Below are 6,772 nucleotides of genomic sequence, written 5' to 3'. Positions count from 1 at the left end.
CTCTCTTCCCCGGAGCCACAAACGCCACCCAGACACATGCTAGAGCCTAATTTTCCACAACAGATTAGGTTCTCTCAGCATCAAATAAGCTGTGGGAGGCAAAGGCCACTGTGTTCTTCCCCAGCTTTGCTCACTTGAGTTAAAACAGCTCCATGCCTGTAATCACAGGCATCGGCTGACACTACTGTCAGCTAATTTGGGTCAAATAGTGTCAGTGCAGGGCTGTTAACAACCATATCCTTGACTTGTCTGAAGCTCTTTTGTGCTGCTTCATCCCAGATGAATGTCGTGTAGCCCTCATAGGTTCCACCAGGCTGGCGTGGTTAGGAATGAACTTGCTGTGTAATGCACTTAGTCCCAGGAGTGAATGCAGGGAAGCTGTATCGGCAGGCGCAGGTGCATTAAGACTGCTCTAACATGGTCATCATTTGCCTCCAAGCCTGCAGGTGAGAGTCTGTAACCCAGAAAGTTGAATGCAGTCTGACGGAGGAGACATTTAGGGGCAGAGCTTAGTTCATACTGTGCAGTACTGGTACAGGCCTTCACGTGTAATCAAAGCATTAATCCCTCATCTCTGCAGTTCCAATTGATGGTAGACACTTTTCAGGCCCAAAGTGGAATAAAGTACAGGGCAGGCCCATGCAGTTCTGACAGTAAGTCTTCAGTCAGTGATAAGGGATGGCTGTCAGGAACCACTGCTTTGTTAGACTCCATCATATCCACACACAGATGGATCCTTCAGTCTGTCCTACTGGTGACAAGAATGGGAGACACCCATTCAGATCAATCAGTTTTTTCAATGACTCCCTGTTCTTCCAGTTCATTCGTTTGTTTGGTTACAGACTCAGGCTCTGAAAATGGCAAGCAGATCAGTTTTTGATGAACAGGTTTCATCTCTGGCTGGATTTGTACTGTACGAAATTCTTTGCATGCTCAATCTCCTCCGTGTGGCTTCAAGACATCCAAGTACTTGCAGTTCATATTTTGAATGTTTTAGAAGTCCTGTTGTAGGTGGGATTGGTTTACTTGTCTTGAAGTGTTTCATGTATAATTTTTTTGGGAATTATGGAACCACCACATCCCGAGTCAACTAACATGTCAGAGTTTAAGTTTTGGCGATATGAAGTGTAAGTTTCCTATCAGTTTACCTTCAGTTGATTTCCTGCTAACACACAGTACAGTCACTTCAGATAAATACACCGATTTAGCAGCCAATCTGCTAACTTGCGAGAAATGTCCAATTTTCACACGTTCTGCAGTTGCCATTCTTGGCGGGACAAGACTGGTTCATTAGCACAGTGATCCGAAGAGCCACATCTGTAGCATCTTTGAGTGGCATCACTCCATTGTTCCTCTCTTTGCTGTTTCAGTTTCTGATGTTCTGGCAGCTCATGGCCTTGTCTTTACAGTGCATTAACATGCTTTTCCTCAACATCCGTGAACGTTTTTGAATCAGCCATTGCAATTTCAATGTTTCTCACTGAGGTAAGAATTTCTTTTCCAGAGTTAACTCGGGTCATAACAACAGTCTTTCACAGATTTGGGGTATGCTAATTTTCTCTACTCTTTTATCACGCTGCATTTCATTTTCATACCCGCTACTCTGTTTTGTTTCAATTTCATACTTTTTTTTAATTATTTTATATGCAGTGTATCTTTATGGGGGCCGTCCATATCGGTCTGGTCTGCCTGTGGAGGGTGTCGTCCTGGGGACTCTTCTGGCCTGACTGGTGGGAGGCCTGCACTGTGCTTCATGGACTGGATGGTCGGCGTCTTCATGTGAAGAGCCCCCGTAGAAATGGGCTGTGGCACTTTTGGATGTGGATTGCCCTTGATGATTTTTCTTTTTCTCCTGGTTTATCAGAGCCATTGTTGGGACTGTCTTGTATTTTAATAACTGTTGACTCCCTTGCACTGTTCATCTGACCTCGATACCCTCTGTTCCTCTCTTTCTCTCTCTCCCTCTCTCTAAAAACACATCCTAACGCTGAATCAGTAAATCAATCTGTCTGTCCTATCCTTTTCTCTCTTTCTATCGGTGGTGGGCGGGCAAGTACTACCTCCCCTCCTCTTCTTTTTCCTTCTCCTCCTGATCCTCCCTCTTCCTCCTTCTCCTGCACCTAATTCTAATCATCTTCCTCCTCCTCCTCCTCCCCCTCCTCCTCCATCTCTTGATCTACCTGAATAAATGGCAGACTGTCTCGATTGAAGGTTGGGGAGTCCGTAAATCACACAGCAGCTCGCTGCTTTGCGTGAGACATGCAAGCGGCGGACATCAGACCACAGATTCAACGTCGGATCAAATCGCTCCACAGCACGGATGGTGTGAAAGCCGTCAAATTCCCCAACCGCAAAGATGCAATCGTCAAGTACTTCGATGCCAAAGTTGCTGCGCCTGGTTATCACGGAGGGCAAGAAGCTCCAAGTGTTGGTACATGGATCATAGACCTCCCCACTGGCCAGATAGACGTCACCACCAAAGCCACCGACCTGCAGAATGAAAAAGGAATAATGCATTTGAAAAAAGTTCTTAATTGTATAAATAAACAGATACTTTTTTAAATAAATGTTTTTCTTCATCAGCAGTCAGGATAAATCATTTTACTAACTCAGATTCAAAACCCAGCTCTTCCAGGGTTCCACGCTTTCTATGAGTGAGTCACATGTTATCTGAGTGTCAGCTTGGTTTGGTAAACTTACCACGTAGGCGAGATTCTTATAAGCAACAGCTGCAACTCCACGGCGGCAACTACTCATGTCAGAAACCATTGTCCACTGGTTGGTTTGTGGGTTGTAACACTCAGTGGTTTGCAGGCACTCCCACCCATTAGATCCCTCAAAAATATAAATCTGAAAATTAAAGCAAAGACAGGAAGTCATTTTACATTTTTGGCCACAAGTGTTGCCAATGTTTCCCATGTCAATGTTGAGTCACAATGTTACAGTAATCATCATTGGTATTCTGAACAGGAGAAAATAAAAATAGAAAAATAATAAATTAGTTATTTCATTGTTAGAGGTCATTATAAATCCCATCCCGTTAGGTGCAAATAGACTGTCAAGCTTTCAATTCAGCTGCTGTTTGGAGTCACTCACCTTCTCGTGGAGGACTGTGCTACTTGCGTCACTCCTCCTTTCGCTCATGGGTGCTATGAGGGTCCACTGGTTGCTCTCGGGCTGGTAGTGCTCTGCAGATCTGAGACACAACTGCCCATCAAAGCCTCCCAGGGCAAAGATGAGCCCATTCAGCACAGTCTCGCTGACGTAGGAACGGTACGAATGCATCGGCGCCACCGCTTCAAAAACGTTCTTGATGGGATTAAACCTGCGCACACTGCTGAAAGTCTCTTCTCCGTTGAAGCCACCAATGTAATAGATGTATCCATTCAGGAAGGCGGATGGACAGAACAGGATGTTTTAGTCAAACCATTGAAACACAAGGTTTTCCCTGTGTACAGCACTCTTTACAACACATAGCATCTCAGAGTATGAGTCACAGAGATCACTGTACCTTCGACATGAGATAGCAGAGGTGTCCTTTTCGTTGATCTGGGTCATTGGTGATCCATTTCATAATGCCCTCATACACAATGCTCTCTGTCCTTACAATAAGGTCATCTCTGTCAAGGAAAAGAGCAAGTTCATGGACATCGAGCTGCAGCAACTCCTCACTGGAAACCACGTCCTCAAAGTGATCCAGGATGTAGCAGTGGACATTATGATGTAGCTTGGAGAAGGAGTAGGCTTTTGTGAATTGCCAAACGCCTATGCAATTCTCTGGGCAGAGTTGTTCCTCCAGGAAATGGCTGCAGGTTTGTACAATTTCCATTACTTCAAACTCATCAGCTGTTAACATGAGTTCCTGCACATTGTCCACCATCACAGGAACAGAGCCTGTGTATGCAAACTTAATAATAAGCTCCATCATCACAGGAGTGGCGCCACCAATGTCATAGTCCCTCTGGTTTGGGCTGGACCACCGAAGGAAAAGAGCTCTGCAGGAGAAAAGAGAAAGAAAAAATGTCAAACTTTTGTGAAACAGTTAAAAGGAGCAGGTACGGAGACAACAACTCAAACCACAATGAAGTTGTTGGGCCCAGCACATTTATGTTAAATTAGTACAATTTCAGCAGTTTTTCATATTCTATCCATTTATACAAGGTGAAACTTAGAACTTTGAAGGATAAACATTGTTTCTCTGTTTCAACTTACTGGAAGTATGGAGAACATTAACACATAATGACTTTGTGAACTTGAAATTCAACATCTTGGACTATAAGAACTGCATCACAAAAAACTCCAGATAATTGGAGCTTCTCATAAAATGAACTCATCTTGCACTGTCTGAGGTTGTTTTTCACAAATGAGACACAAAATAAACACAGACTTGAAATGGCTCCAATGTTTGAAGATCCTGATGACATTAGAGTGATGAAATCACACTTCACCTGGCAACTGTCTCATCTTCACTTCAATTCAATTCATTTCATTTCAAATCAATTCAGTTCAATTTGATTTGATTCAATTCAGTTTTATAACACACCAATTATAAAAAATGATTTTTTTTCCCCTTTATAATTAAAAGGCCATTCTGAAATGTGCCTGGAGTCAATTACTCGTTCATTTTGCAATGCTATTCAGAAAATGAATGGTTATATTCAATGGAGCTCAAAGGCAGGTGAAGCAAACCCAGTTTCACAGTAGCGATCAGACCAGATGAGATCCACTCGTCGACACCATCCTCGCCAGAGTCTCCAGCACCTGCCGACGCAGGCCCAACACCTCCCTCAGGTTTGACCGAGACCGCAGTGGTCTCGCTTGCCTGCGCCGGACTGTGAGAGTCCTGACTCAGCAGGTCAGGGTACCTCGGGTGTGGACGCTTGAAGCCGGCAGGAAATCTTCCATTGCTGTACTTCTGCATAGCTGAATTTGAGAACGCTCCTTTTTATGTCCATGAAAAAAAAATCGGATGTACTGACATCTCAGCCTCCCTCCCTCTCTATAAATGGTTATTGAGGGCGTGTATGGCGCAGAAGGCGTGGTTTAGAACTTAAGTGTTCTTCTCACGCTAACAACGCCTCTCCAATCACGTGAGGTGTGAAACAGAGTACCTTGTCTTTCCGACTTTTCTTTCATCTTCTCCACCACTGCGTCGAATGGTAAGTCGAGAATCTTCCTGAAAACACCGCACTCGCTGTTGAAGGTTTCCCAAACAAAGCTATCGACCAGTTGCTCCTCATTTGTCAGTTGCATGCTCGCACGGAAAACCCATCGACCGGAAACCATAGTTTTAGTCTGCCACACGGCACAGAATCTCATCTTTCTGTGATCATTCTCTGATTCAGGAGATGCCAACTTTATCCACTTAAAGGTGCTGTAGGCAGGATTCGGCATCTCAGCCATCTTGCTTAGGTTTACCTAAGCAAGATGGCGATTTGACCCATCTAAGATGGCGATTTGAAACCCAGCACAGCCAATCCTGTCCTGTTTTCTCTGACATCACGCCCTTACGCAAGTTAAGCCCCTCCCACAAGAACGTGTGACGAACGCCCCTCGACCAATCACGGTTAGAGCCTCATGGGCTCTTCTGATTAGTCAAAGATACCGGGAGCTGTCGAGATTCCTTTTCAGCTCAGAACAGAGACAGATGGAAACGCTGCACCCTCGCGGTATAGCAATTATGCTACACCCCTAAAGGATTATCAATGGATACTCTAACATTTAATCCAAAGAAAACACAGAAAAATTAGCATTCACTAGTAAAATCCTGCCTACAGCACCTTTAACGCTCTCAGAATCTTCATCCTCTTCGCACCAGCTGTGATACCGGTCGATCAGCATCGTCAAAACACCCCAATCGTTCGATGAGACAGCTGTCAGAGACGATAAAGGCCCAATTTTCTCATACTCGTCCAACTGGTAACGACAGAGTTCGCCAATCTCATACTTGAAGAACATGTGGGGGAGGGGCAGAAGTCGGGGAGGGGTTTATTTGGGGCCATAATTTCCTCAGGTGGGGTCATAAATCTTAAAAAGTGGGGGAGGGGAACAGGTGGGGGGGTTTATGGGGGGCCATAAATTCCTCAGGGGGGGTCATACATCTTAAAAAAATTGGGGGAGGGGAACAGGTGGGGGAGGGGCGGAAGTGGGGGAGGGGTTTATTAGGTGCCATAAATTCCTTGGGGGGGGGGGGTCATAAATCCTAATAAATCCTATAAAGTGACAAAGTATCATTTTATCTTTTTGGCCTAAGACAGTTGCTTCCAACTGTCCGGTCCCGTCACAGCCTTCAAGCGCGAGTAGACCCACCACTGTCCACCAGCAGAAGAAGGGAGGGGAGGCGGTTGATGGGGAAGAGTTGATGCTCTTGAGGGTTGTGCTACATTGAGTGACGGCATCATCAGCCAATCAGATTTTGATGCTATTGACCGACTGCCCTGGGGCCAGCGGAGTTCCTGGAGCTGGTCTCGGTGCTTTAGATGAGCTTCACTGATTGGCTCGTGGGCAGCGTGTCGTGTGACGACATTGACGCACCATCTGGAAACGGGATGGCGGATGATTGATCGGCTGATAAAATTGTAAACCTGCTTTGGGAGCATTTTTCAAGCAGAAGTTTTCTGAAAAATAGAAATTTTAAGCAGACGAACATCTAAAATGCTAAAAGCTAACTATAAACTACAAGACTTTGTGCGGGATTTTCCGAGGACGTCTCAGAGCGATTGCTCAAGAAGGATCACAGGATGGCTTTCATCTACAAGTGGTGAGTGCTATG

At 45.1% G+C, this 6,772-nt stretch overlaps 1 pseudogene; it reads right to left on the bottom strand.

The window, feature by feature from the left end:
• Window positions 1-2,126: 2,126 nt before the first annotated feature.
• LOC115399241 (kelch-like protein 10) lies at window positions 2,127-5,253 on the bottom strand (annotated as a pseudogene).
• Window positions 5,254-6,772: the final 1,519 nt, after the last annotated feature.

Source organism: Salarias fasciatus, chromosome 13, assembly GCF_902148845.1.
Source record: "Salarias fasciatus chromosome 13, fSalaFa1.1, whole genome shotgun sequence".
Lineage (NCBI taxonomy): Eukaryota > Metazoa > Chordata > Actinopteri > Blenniiformes > Blenniidae > Salarias > Salarias fasciatus.
This window is presented reverse-complemented; position numbering and strand designations above follow the sequence as displayed.